The sequence below is a fragment of the Mus pahari genome, chromosome 16 (genome assembly GCF_900095145.1).
Source record: "Mus pahari chromosome 16, PAHARI_EIJ_v1.1, whole genome shotgun sequence".
Taxonomy (NCBI): Eukaryota; Metazoa; Chordata; class Mammalia; order Rodentia; family Muridae; genus Mus; species Mus pahari.
In genome coordinates this window covers 53,913,550-53,927,502 of record NC_034605.1, presented here as the reverse complement: position 1 = coordinate 53,927,502, position 13,953 = coordinate 53,913,550, and the positions used below count along the sequence as shown (strand labels likewise).

Genomic DNA, 13,953 nt, shown 5'->3' with positions numbered 1-13,953 from the left:
AGAGAGAGAGAGAGAGAGAGAGAGAAAGAGAAAGAGAAAGAGAAAGAGAAAGAGAAAGAGAAAGAGAAAGAGAAAGAGAAAGAGAAAGAGAAAGAGAGACTGAGAGTTCCCACTAAGGAAAACCAAGGTGCCTTTCAGGGAAGAACATGGATGATGGCCACACTAGAGAACAGGGGAGAGCAGTCGGACCTCCTGGAGTCGGGTGTGTCTGGAACCTTATTTGCTACACACACACGATCTTGCTCAATAAGGCAAGGTCCTTTCTCCCATAAGTGACCTGTCTGGATGCAAAGGCATGCAAGCAGTCATTGTTTAGCACAGGAATAGACAGTGCTTTTATATTAGTCTCTCCTTTTCTACTCTACCGGAAATTGTGCTCAAATTCTCAGATAGACGGGGACCTTCCCTGTTCTAGTCTCCCAAAATCTACTTGAAATGCCACAACGATGCCTTTCCCACTAAAAGCCCTGGGACTTCAGCTACCAGAGTTTTACTCTTGCAGGTTAGATCCTGTTTTTAATTATTTTTCATGTCTCCTAGCCTCTCTTCCTCCTGTTCCTGGTAATTTCCCAAGCCCCATTTGAACGCTTTTCCTAATTTAGTCTTAAAGTAACCAGAAACCAGACTATCACTTGACACAGTATACAGAAGAGAAAATGTAAAATATAGCGTAGACCTTTAATTCTAGCATTTTGGAAGCTGAGGTAGGAGGATTGGAAGCTGAGGTAGGAGGATTGCTAATTTGATGCTAACCTAGATTACACAGCAAGGTCCACACACCAGCCTTAGCTACACAGCAAGAATCTGTCAAAGAAATGAATGCCATCATCAGTGTATTAGCTCTACACCCGAGATGTACAAAAACATGGGCATGGGTATCTGTCAATCACCTTATATAATACACAAACCTGTATACATTTTTTTGTAGGTATATCTTCTGTCCATAATTATGCCAAACTTCTCTCAGATTTTCGTTTGCACAGTGCAAGCCTGTACAATCTGGTAAGTCACTTCATTACAGGTCTAGAACACTGATGGGGCAGGCTGTGAGGAAAAAAAAAAAAAAAAACACGCCAGAGGATAGCCCTGGGGCTAATTATATTTGATGTTAATTCCGTTTCCTGTGAGGGGCTTTGAACAAGGAATGAGTCAGCACTCAGGTGATTTCCTGTAAACCTTCTTCCAACTTTAATGTATAAAATAAAGGCAGAGAAGAGGGAGGGATGGAGCTGAAGGTTTTGGGAGAAAAGGAGAGAGGGGACAACAAAGGGGAGGAGGAGGAGGAGGAAAATGGATCAGAAGCACCTGGCCTGGAGAAACCCCAAGTTCTAAGGGGTCTCTCATATGTGAAAGATGGTAGTGTAGTGGTAGATCTGACCAATCTGGGCGCACAGCATGGATTCATATTAATTGAGTTGTGTTTTCATTGCAGGGGCATATCTGGGTTGGAGATTTACTGCAACAAGGAGGAAGCAGAGGTAGGTTCCTGTAGGTTGGACCAGAAAGGCCACTCCCACTAGCCCAAAAGCTCCCAAAGTCTCCAGCTCAGCTGACTCTAAGAACTACACATCACTCACTGGAGTTGACTTTAAGGTTTCAATGCTATCCAGTCAATACCCTCATCCACTGTAGTGTAGCTGTTTCTTCAGGGTTAGACTTCACTACTGCAGTTGTGAAGCAGAGCAGCTGAAGACCCGTATGAAGCCCTCAGGAGATCCAAAATGGGGCCAGTAACATTTTCTCCTAGAGAGCTGGTCACAGGGCTCAGGGGATAACCTTCCCTTCCAACAACCAGAAAGTGGTAAGCAGCTGACCAGGTTGGAATTTCTTGGTAGAGGAGCGACAGAAGTAACTCAAGCGGACTGGAAAGATGGCTTGGCGGCTAAGAGTACTGACTGCTCTTCCAAAGGTCCTGAGTTCAAATCCTAGCAACCACATAGTGGCTCACAACCACCCATAATAAGATCTGATGCCCTCTTCTAGCACATCTGAAGACAGCTACAGAGTACTTATGTATAATAATAAATAAATCTTTTTTTTTTTAAAGTAACTCAAGTTCTGGTAAAGTAACTCAAATAAACTCGGTGGTTCACAAAATCCTTTCTTTAGTCGGCTGGTGCCCTTTCTTAGCTGGGATAAATACATCTGAGGACTATATCCTTCCATCTCAGGAGAAGCTGTATACCGTCCATCAGTCCTCTGGTTGCACTACCACCATCAGCCACTGGAATAACACCTGGGCGGGGTCTTTCCACCCTGAGCTCATCACTGTGATTTGTAGTGGTTTAACTTCACCCAAGCTGAACTGCACTTCCCAAATGTCCTTCCCAGTTTGTCTGGCTGGGACAGGCCATGAGGCAGTGCTGCACAGGCACAGCAGTGTACAGAGAAGCACCATGGCTGAGCACACTGCACCGGTTTCTGACCCAGGCACCCTCTAGCCTCTCCACCCCGTGAACTAAGTTTAGGTACAGTGGTGATTGTCCTGGAGGTCCTCAGGGTCAATCACCAACATTGAAAACAAAGAATAAAAGCGGTGATTGTTCACTCAGCCATCACCACAAAGTGAATACCTGTACAGTGGACTAAGAACTTTAAACCCACAGCCTTGAGTCCCTTACAGTTAACTCCAGCCATTGTACTCAGAACTTAGAGAGTGAACTACAAAATTAAGGGCAAAACTCAAACAATCTCTGCTTTTATAGAGCTCAACCTTCTTGAGAAAACTAGTCAATGTTACCAAGCAAAGTAATACTACATTTGAGGACTATACAAAGAACTGCAGAAACCTGTTCATGACTATAGCATGCACTGGACACATCTCCACTCCAATTCATACCCAACAAAGTAAGGCCTGAGCAAAACATCCAGAGGAAGAGAAGGAATTTTAAATAGAAAAGCAACAAATACCAAGATCCCTGATCTTCCCCTCAGAAGGCAGAAGGAAAGATACACAGGCTTCCCTCAGGTGGCTGAACCACCAGTGCAAACTGAGGCCGGAAACACGTAGTGTAAACACCACACTGCTCTGAGTAGCATTCTGAAATCCTGCCCTTTGCTGCCCAGCTTCTGCCCACCTACCTATGCAGTACACTAACCACCCACACATGAATCACTTGGTGGGTACAGGGGCTCTCAGATTCACACTACTGCAGAACCTGCAGGCTCATGTTCCAATCTTATTTTACTTAGTAAGAGTACGAATACAGTAAAGTCAGTTTGGATATGTCAAAGTCTTAGCGTACTTCCTTTAACAAAAAAAGGTGGAAATTCTAGACTTAAAGGGAAAAAACAAAACAGAAAAAAAAAAAAAAAAACAGTATGCCAGTTGTCAGGTTCTATGGTAAGAGAGAACCCAGGACTGCAGAGATGGTTCAGTACCTAAGAGCCAGCGCTGCTCTTACAGAGGGCCCAACCCAAATTCAGTTCCCAGCACCTCCTTAAGGTAGCTCACAACTGCTGGTAACGTCAAGGGATGTGATGTCCTCTTCTGGTCTCCACCAGGAACCACAAACACATGACATAAATACACTATAAGACAAACACATTTCTATGGAAATAAAAATAAAACTTTTTTAAAAAGATCTTTAGATTTAAATTTTTTTTAAAAAAACGAGATTCATGCTAATTTTGCTGTTGAGCCTCAAACTACAAAAGTTAGTCACAGTGAAGAGCCACTGAACCAGGCTGGAAGGCAGGCAAAAACAGCATTTCTACCTGATAACCATCCACTGCTACACAAAACACTGAAGCAGTATCAAGACTTCATTCACCATGGGTGCCCAGAATCGTTGACATCAAGCAGCCCGTGGCATAAAAGAAGGAAATTAAAACATGTGTGTTTCTATTTTCAAAACCCAAACACCAAACAAAGAAGGAACAGAAACATATTACTGGGACAGGCAGGACAGATGACATACCAACAGAGATTGCACTATGACTTCTGAAAACTGTTCTGAATTCTGAATTATATTAACGTTCAGAGGGATGTGTTGTGTGAAAAAAAAAAAAAAAAGCAAACAGAAACACAGTAAGAAAATTAAAACAGGCATCACCAAGTGGCTGGGTCTGCAATCCCAGAATTTGAAGAGCTAAGCCAAGAGGGTCATAAGACCCTGTCTCAAAAAGCCAAACATATATGAACCGGTGGACTAAGGATTTTAATGCAAATAAACCAAACTTATACCACAACTGAATTTTTTTCAAGGGAGCTTTTACTTATTTGTGTGTGTATGTGTGTGTGTGTGTGTGTGTGTGTATTCTCATGATATGTGGAAGCTGATTTTTCCTTCTACTGTGAGACATAAGGATGGAGCTCAGGTGGTCAAGTTTGCCTGAACAAGTGCTTTTACACTAGAGTCATCTTACCAAGTCAGCTAATATTTTAGATGGCTTTCTGGTTCAGAATATCAACAATACAACCAATGTAGTTAAGTTTCTAAAGACATAAAGAACTGTAAGTCACAGAGCCTACAGCTGCTCTATTAATTTTATTTCCAAACGACTACGTATGCAATATGGGGGAATGCAATTGCACTGATGTTGCTAAGACTATACATTTCAACATCAAAGAAAAAAAGATGAATTCAATGTGAAAGCTTAAAGTACTAACCTTGATTCCACAGAGCATCAAAATATATGTATGTCCCAAGTCAGTTCAATGGAGGCGGGACAGAAGCAGCACCAAGGGTATAACATAGCCGACAGGCCCTAAACTCCACTCCCAACCACAGGAGCTAAAGCATTTGGGAGGAAACTAAAACTTGAACCCCAGATATCTCACGGTAGAAAAGGAAAACCCGCATGTCTGACATTAACATACATGTCAAGTGAAGGCCCACTATACTCTCAAGTTGGGACGAGCTGAAGAAAAGGACTGACTGTGTGATTAAAATACTGGATATTAAAAAAAAAAATCTCATGAGTGTACAATAATTCAGAGGAAAGCTAAGTAAACCTCACACGCACACACACACAAGAAAAAAGACTACTGCACAGTACCACAGCTTCTGGTCTGCTGCTGTGATAAAATACCCTGACACAAGCAACTTGAGGGAGGAAGGTTTATCTGGCTCAGAGTTCAAGGGGACAAACGCAAATCAATCAAGGTAGCAGGAGGCTGAAGCTGCTGGCCACAGCCCCATGACCCACAATCAGGAAACAGATGAGTGCATTTGCTCTGTTCCCTTTCTTTTCTACAGTCCAAGATCTCAGTCAGGGACCCATGCCAGCTGCAGTGTGTAGGTCTCCCCACAGCAAGTAACTTCATTAAGGTCATCTTGCACATAGCTCAGAGCCTTTCTCCCAGGTGACTGTCCATTATGTCATGGTGACAATTCCCAGGAACCATCACAAGTAGGAAAAAAAAATTCTTTCCCTATTACCTGTGTCAGGACCCAAATCAAGCTAGTTGTAGCAATGTCAGTATACAGTAAGAGTGACAAACCCAACATAAGACATAAAGCCTGGATTTTACAATAAAATGAATACAGGCCAAAACAAAACCCCTAAACTACAGACATGGGAGTGTAAACCTGGAATCCCAACTCTCAGCACTTGGGAAGTGGAAGCAGGAGGAACACAAGTTTGAGTCTAGCCTGGACTACGAGAGATCCTGACTTAAAAGAGGGGCGGGGGGTGAGGGGTTAGGAGAGGGATGGCTCAGTGGTTAAAAACACTGGCTGTTCTTCCAGAGGTCCTGAGTTCAATTCCCAGCAACACGGTGGTTTACAATTATAATGGGGTCTGATGCCCTCTTCTGGCACGCAAGCGTACATGCAGATCGAGAACTCATACATAAAATGAATAAATCTTAAAAAAAAAAAAAAAGTATTTTGTTTAAATACTTACTAGTCTCAAGCCTTGTTCAGCATAAAGCCTGATCCTCAGTACTTAGCAAAATAACAACCTTTGTTTTTTCACTTACTGTGCCAAAATGTGACTAATGCCCACACTGACTAGATCTACTTCAACATGACATGAACATGCTGGTGAGGTGAGTCCAGACCAACTTCTCAGCCTCAGCTGACTTCAACTCTAAGCGTTCCACCCACCTTTCATGGTGCTTTACAACAGAAATGGTCCTGGTCCTATGTTAATATGGTTTCCTGTCCTAAAAAATCAAGCATCTGACAACATGTGGAGGTTTCCTTTAGCCCCAGCACTTGGGAGGCAGATGGCAGGCAGAGCTCTGTGAGTTCAAGGTCAGCCTGGTCCACAGAGTGAGTCCCAGATAAGCAAGGGCTGCACAGCTGTGGGTCCATGTTCTGCCCCACAGCTGGGCTGTGGGACACACCGCCAGGGAGACAAAATGCAGGGAGTGCTTGATGCCTGAATCTCCCTGTACACCTACCATCTGGTGCTGGGCTTTAAGGTGGCATTGAAACACCACTCTGGAGGATAGAAGAATGAAATCTAAGATGGGGCAAGCTGAAATTGGGGTTTCCTGACCCCCAGCACCCAGTCATCACTGGGGTTTTACACAGAAGAGTCAAGAATGAAGGATTGGGGACCCACAGGCTGCGACTATTGGGGGTCCTGAGGGCTGAGAACAACAAACCTGGGGCACTCCAGCTTAGCTCATCAGGGAAGGCAGGCAGCTGTCTGGAGGCACACAGAGGCCTTCTATCGGAGACTTAATGCTCTATAGGAGAAGGCCTTCTCCCCAAGGAGGTTTTGATGGGAGAGACAGTCCATGTTTATCCATATCGTTAATTGACTGTTCATCATGGAAAATGGATTCATACCAACTTCTCAGGGTGGACCAGAAACTTTACAGGGAGGAATGTCCAGGAAGGGAAGCTTATTGGCTAAACCCCCAAGATCTCTAGGTACCTCATCAGCACGGAGAAACCAGTTGTGGGCTACATGACCTCCATGGGGAGTATAATCGCGTGTTCTAGGCTACATGACCTCCATGGGGAGTATAATCGCATGTTCTAGGCCAGGAATCTGACTGGGAGCAGGGAGACACCTAGCGTCTCAGGAGAGTACTGGGGTCTCAAAACCGCTCTACCTCACCAAGTTTCCCGGCATGGTCCACTATCCCCCACACAGTGAAACACTGTCTCAAATAATACCAACTATATTCTACTATAAATACCAACTATATTCATATAAAATACAGTATTCAAAATCCGGTCCCAAATTTGTTCTCATACAAGTATCAGACACATGACACCACAGGTGTTAATACATCTCAATGGAGATACTGTGCGCCAAGAATAAGCTATAGTGAACTTTGGCCTGCTCCTGATAAGGTACTTGAGCCTCCTGGGAGTAAAGGTAACATCTACTGACTTTCAGCTGGAATTCAAAGCGTAAATGAATGCATAAATTCCTCTCCCTGAAGACTATTAACTGCTACCAATGTCAACTTTGTCCCACCCACCACCTCGACTCTTCTTCCCTACTGCACATCTTCCTCTTCACAGATGTTCTTGGGCACATAAACCCATCACTACAAACATTAACTATGACTTCCCTATACACTATTTAGATTGTACAGACAAACTCATTATGTACTTTAGTCCTACAAGATTCATGGGAAGGACAATACTGGTTTGTTGTTGTTGTTGTTGTTTTAAAGATTTAGTTTTATCTTACATTCATGGATGTTTTGCCTGTATGTATGTATATGTGCACCACGTGTAAGCAACGCCCATGGAGGCCAGAAGAGGGCAATGGAGTCCCTAGAACTGGAACTACAAATCTCTGTGCGCTATGGTATGGGTGCAGGGAACCAGACAGGAGTCCTCTGCAAGAGCAGAAGTGCTCTTAACAGCTGAGCCATCTAACTTTGACTTGGGACTATTTTAAATTAGGTACCCAGTAAAAACAACTTAAAACTAGATTCAATATGAAGACACTTCCAAGCAAGCTGTTTAACTTCATGACATGGACAAAACAGACCCTAGTAACTGTGGCAGAGCTGGGAAGGAAGGGGAAGGGATCGACACTAACTTGTCCAGCTGTGGTTCTGGAACTACACCGAGGAACTCTACAAGTCAATAAAAGCCTGGAGAAAGACAGGCTTCCTCCAAGGCTGCAGCTCAGGGGCTGAAGGCTTTTAAGTCTCCCCTCCAAGTCAATGTCCACTGCTGCAGAGGTGAGCTTCATGCAGAGAGGAAGGTACTGAACAATGTTTTTCACAACACCAGGCTTCCAAACTGAACAAAGCAGCTAGAAAAATAGATGTTTAGCTGGAAAAAAAAAAAACAAAAAAAAACCCTGTGTTTAAATATCCTCTATCAAACTGAGGTCCTACTAATGTACATGCAGATATCATTTCCAACCTCCAAATTCTCCACTCTAGGTCTGTGTTGCCTGAAACTTTCATCCACCTGCTTCCTCCATTCCTTAGTATTGGGATCACAGGTGTATGCCATACCTGGCTCCCTTCATGTTATTTCTAACACAGTAGAAAAAAACGCTGCAAATTATTAACAATACAGTCAATCCAAACTGTGTTAGCTACCCCAAAGATGAAACTACAAAAAAGTTTTTCCAGGACACTAACTCTTACAAATGGTTTAAGGGTGAAATTTTGGACCACCCACAAAACAAAGCGGCACACACAAATCACATCAACCCCACATTACCATTCTCTAATGGGAGGACACAGCTGAGACACAGCATAAGGACACAGTCAAATAAAAAGCCCGGAAGCCATGGTCTTCCAGCTCAGTCTTGCACCAGACTCCCAGAGATCAAAACAGAGTCACTCCTACAGAAGCTATCCAAACTGAAACGAAGTTGTTATCTGACCTTCAGAAAAATCAACAGGCCAGCAACAGTCCCTCAGTGAGGTGCTCTCAGTTGTGATCCTTGGCAAACCCCATCCTGAAGTGATCGGATGTGGAACTAGCTGTTTTTCTATAGGCTTTTCCCGGTTTCCACTTTGCAAGGGAAGTAACTTTCAGGCCACAGATCCCTTTTATCCTTTGTTTTCAGCCCTCTACTGCCCTATCATAAAAGGAAGTCCCAAGCTCACTAATAGCAGTATTTTTCAGAGTTCCCAAAATGAAAATGTGAAATGTGATCCTAAGGAGAGAAGAGGGCACCTCAACCCTCAGAGTGACGGCCCAGCAGGGCCTCGGGCACAGGGCCTGGGGCACAGGGCTTGCCCAGCATCCCGCCTCAGACTGCTGTTTGCTCTGGAGCTGGCACTTAAAGGCACGACCTAACCAGCCAGCCAGCCTTTCTCCAGATTGGGGGCACATGCTGGGGTTGTAAGCAAAACATGAAAGAAATGCCTTCATTCCCTAAATCAACCTACTCTATTTAAGGAATGTTTACATGGTAGTTAGTTTGTTGTACTGGGAGGCAAAACCTGGAGTCCAGCATGTATGTGCGGGACAACTGCTCTACCACAGACTTCTGACTTTTTGAGACAGGATCTTAAATTATCCAAGCTGTCCTTAAACTTCCAACCCTCCCCAACAGCTGGGGTTACAATCCTGTTACTAGGCCTGGTGAAGGGTGACCACCCTATCCTATGTAAGAGATGCACAGCGTCAGAGCTTAGCTATCCCAGAAAGGCTTAAGCCATCTTCTTTGAACACTAAAGTGGGCTTGACTAGAGAAATTCCAGAGTGAAAAATCTATTTTTAAAAAAACCTTAAGCCGGGCGTGGTGGCGCATGCCTTTAATCCCAGCACTCGGGAGGCAGAGGCAGGTGGATTTCTGAGTTCGAGGCCAGCCTGGTCTACAACGTGAGTTCCAGGACAGTCAGGGCTATACAGAGAAACCCTGTCTCGAAAAACCAAAAAAAAAAAAACCTTAAGCATGGCTCAGCAACTCACTGGCTGTTCTTCCAAAGGCCCTGTGTTTGATTCCCAGCACTCCCAGTTGTCTAACTCCAGACCCGGGAGTTCAGAGCCCTCTTCTGGACTCCATGAGCACCAGGCACACATGCGGTACACAGACAAATATGCAGACAAAACATCCACACACACACATTTCAAAACCCCTAAGTATAAAAGGACACCCCCTTACTCGCTTGTACTCCAGGCTGAAAAAGGGATCCTGAGCTCAAGGCCACTCTAGAGTACAGGAGACCTCATACAAATTAATTCAGACTGAAAGCCCTTTTGCTTGATCCATTTCTTAGGCATGCCAGTAAAACTGTTAAGCTAATTCCGTTTTACTTATTGGGAGAAACACTACACGTTTTTATAAACATAGCAGGCTACATTAATACACAATTATCAACTCTGATAACGGGCATCCTAACGTAAATCGTGTTCGCCCATTAACTAATACTGAAGGGGTGAAAAGGGCTAAAGATGTGCCTCCTCTCTTCTATCTTTCCAAATTTTCACCACCTCAGAAGTGTGCTCAGGATGTGTAAGTAAAAAACCGTCTAAGATCTGGTTTCATTTTCACTCTCTAACAAAAGCTATGCAGGAGGCAATTACTCTCCATCAATCCTTTCAGGCTGCAGCTTCTTCCAGAAAATTCCAAGGAAAGTTAGTGAGGCATTCGCATTTCGATACGGATACCATCTTTCTCGCTAGTCACACTGAAATCCTTTACAACACTTAAACATATCTTGTATGGCTTTTGGATGTACACGATAAATAAACAAGCCTTTAAACCACACACACACACACACACACACACACACACACACACACACACACATCGAAAAATCCTTACAAAACCCGACACCCAATTCACAGATCATCGAAACCAAATCAATATAAAAAACAATTGCGTAAACAAACTTTGAGATGCGCATGCAACGTCGTGGATGACTGAAGCCATTTCTCAACCCGACATCCCCCTCCTCCCGGAAAGGCCCAGAACGCACCATCCGTGCTGGAAGCCGCCAGGGACCGCGACCCCCGACGCTGCGCAGTATCCGCACCGCACATCTATCGGGCGCATTCCGGGAGGCAAACCCAAGGTCACGCAGGCCCGCGCCCCGAGCCCCCCAGGCAGGGCGTCACCAAGATGACCCGCCGCGGGGGTCCCGCCACGCCCCTCCCCCGCCCGGTTACGCAATGCCCCCGCCCCCGCCCCCCGCCCGGCACGGAACAAAGCGCGCGGGAAGCGGCCGCGGGGCTGGGGCAGGGACCCCGCGAGCGCCATGTTGGCGGGGGCGGCGGGGACCGGGCGGGGGCGACGAACAAAGGAACTCGCGTACGCCCCGGCCCCAGCCCGCCGCGCCCCGGCCCCACCGAGCCCGGCCGGCAGGGGGCGCTGAGGGGCGCCGCCCGCGGACAATGCGCCCGGGGCCCCGCGGGCTGTGCTCACCTGGGTCCGCGCGCCGTGAGGCCCACTCGCTTCCCCCCTCGCGGCCCTGCAGCCGGCCCCACGCGCGTCTCACCTGTCGGCCACCGAGGCCGCCCACGGGGCCGCCGTGGTTCGCTCGTGCTCCCCGCCGGCCCAGCCCGAGCCAGACGGCGCCTCCCCACCCCCGCTCCTCGCCGCGGCCGCCGCCCGCCCCCCGGCCGCCACGGCGCACGCGCACTGCGCCCGCCGAACTGCGACGGCCGCGCCGCCCCGGCGCCCGGCGCCGCCGGACACACTGCGCAGGCGCGAGTGGGAGGCGGGGCCTGGCGGCGAGGGCGGAGCCTGGCGCTGCTCACCTGGAGGGTGGGGCGCGCACCCGGAGCGGCGAGGTACGCGCTGGGGAGCCGCGGGCCCGGCGCAGAGCCGGCCTCTCTTAGAAGCGGAGCAGGGTCGGGAAGACGAACGGAGAGTAGCGGGCGTTGGTATTTACTCCTGCACGGGAGGACGGCTTCCAGGAACTAGCCTGACTCTTTGTCCTGGGACCTTAACGTCTGCTGTCTCGGGTAGCTGCCTGCCTGGCTGCGGAGATGCAGGAGGCGCACGTGACCCTGCGCAGCGCAGGTGCGCTTTCCTGCGGAGCAGCAGCTTTGGGCTGCAGGACGCGAGCCCTTTAAAAATATGGATAGGCTCCCCATGCTCCCTGGAAGACACACCGCCTTGCTGCACGCCGCACTGCGCAGAGGCCGAAGAACTAGGCTCAGCTTGCAAAGCTCATGGCCTCCTGCGAACACCTGCGGAGGGTACCTGCTGCAAACACCTAGCCTTGGCCTAGCTGCAGCCGCTGCTCTAGAACTCACTCCGGGCTCCTCGCGAGGCTGCAAGCCAAGACTATCCACGATCGCATGGGAATCCGTGCGACTCTGGTTCCAGTTAAGGCGCCTATTGAGGATCTGTTTGGCTGTGGGCAAAGAGAAAGAGAAAGAGAGAAAACGTCCGGGATGGTTTGGTTGGAGGGGAAGTCAAATGCGGGACCTGAAGATTTCGTCTGGTTCTGCATCCAGCCTGGCGCACTCTAGTCTCCTTTCCTCCTCTAGCTCAGTGTCTTGATCCAGGCGGTCACCGACCTGGTTCCTCGAGTGCTGTAGCACTGCCGCATTGTAATAAGCCTCCTGCCAGAGTGTTGCCAGGTCGAATTACGAGACGTTATTGGAAAGCCCTTTGCGCACTCCAAACCTGCAGCACTGCTCTTAGTTCGCTGTGCTCCTTGGGATTTCATTGGCACTTTTTTTTGTTTTGTTTTTTTTGTTTTTTTTTTTCAAAATAAGATTGATAGGTGCCTACTCAAATTAAAATGCTTGTCTCAGATGACATTCTTGGCAGGAGCAACGTAGTCACAAACCGAAGAGAGGGCTAATTTCAGTAGAGATGCAGCCATCTCTACTGAAGATCACTGAGAGATGATTAGCTTTTGTTGTCGTGTTTAATATTTTATCGTGGAGGCTGACAGGAACAAGGAAGGGTGTGATGGGGAAGGAGGCTGGAGTGACTGTATGGAACACTTCCGTTTCCTTGGTGACACGTCTGGGTTTTTTTTTGTTTGTTTGTTTTTGTTTTTTTTCTGTTCTCTAGAGGAACAGAACTTACAAAATGAATATATACATATGGAAAGGGAATGTATTAGAATACCTCACAGGCTTTGGTCCATTAGTCCAGCAATGGCTGTCTACCCACAGAAGGTCCAGGAATTCAGTAGTTGTTCAGTACCCAAAACTGAACGTCTCATCTGGTCGTCAGCATCCCTTGGAATCTCATGCAGGTTATAATGTCAGTGAAGGAATGGACTTGCTAGTGAGGCAGCAAATACTCCAGCGAACAGCAAAAGCTTCCTTATTCCATGTCCTTTAAATAAGCAGTCAGCAAGTGTGCCCCAGATTAAAGGTATGTCTTCCCACCTCAAAAGGTCTGGACTAAAGGTATATCTTACCGCAAAGATCCACATCACATTATTTAATTAAGCAGGAATCCATCACTGGTGGGCCCATTCATTTTGGAGTTTTGATTCCTGATGTCAAGTTGACACCCAAAAATAGCCTTCACATCTACCTAGCACTTACTGACATTTTGGGACCTGGTAACTTGGGGAAAAGAGTGTTGGGTTGTTTTGCTTGAACCAGGGCCTCACTATCTAGCTAGCCTGTCTAGAATGTGATAGGTAAGCCCCGGCAGGCCTGTAATTTAAGGTCTTCCATTGTAAGCCTCCTCAATACCTGGCCACGTGGTAAGGCATTTGGTGTCATCCTTGGCTTCTACCTATCTGAGGCCACTTGCAGACCCAACTGACCAATCAAACCCTTCAAGCCTTGCTTTCTCCACGCTTTTCACAACCCCAGGTTTAAATTTGCATCTACTGATGGTCTCCAGCAACCTGTCAAAAATACATGGGCTACGTTCACTACGTTCTAAAGTTATGAATGCCTAAATTGGATTCAGGGACAGCGGTGGTGTTTGTTTTTAAGACAAGGTCTCATATAGCCCAGGCTGGTCAGAACTTTAATACAGCCAAAGACAACCCTGAACACCATTCTCGTCCACCTGCCACTCTCCGCCCAAGGGCTGGGATGGCAAGCACATACCAGCACACAAATCAAATTGCTGGGCAGTGGGGGAGTGTGCTGTGTGTCTCAGCACTCAGAAGTGAAGGCAGGTAGATTTCTG

At 47.0% G+C, this 13,953-nt stretch overlaps 1 protein-coding gene across 3 annotated transcripts in view; it reads right to left on the bottom strand.

Moving 5' to 3' along the window:
- Window positions 1-11,430, bottom strand: part of Spin1 (spindlin 1) — a 50,742-nt gene extending 39,312 nt beyond the window's left edge. Inside the window, exon 1 of one of the 3 annotated variants that reach the window (XM_021215334.2) lies at window positions 11,333-11,430. The gene's annotated coding sequence lies outside the window, so the exon portion shown is untranslated. Of the gene's footprint in view, window positions 1-10,813; window positions 10,924-11,259; window positions 11,282-11,332 lie in introns of those variants that run through there. The other 2 variants (XM_029547498.1, XM_029547497.1) reach the window with 2 other exon arrangements.
- Window positions 11,431-13,953: the final 2,523 nt, after the last annotated feature.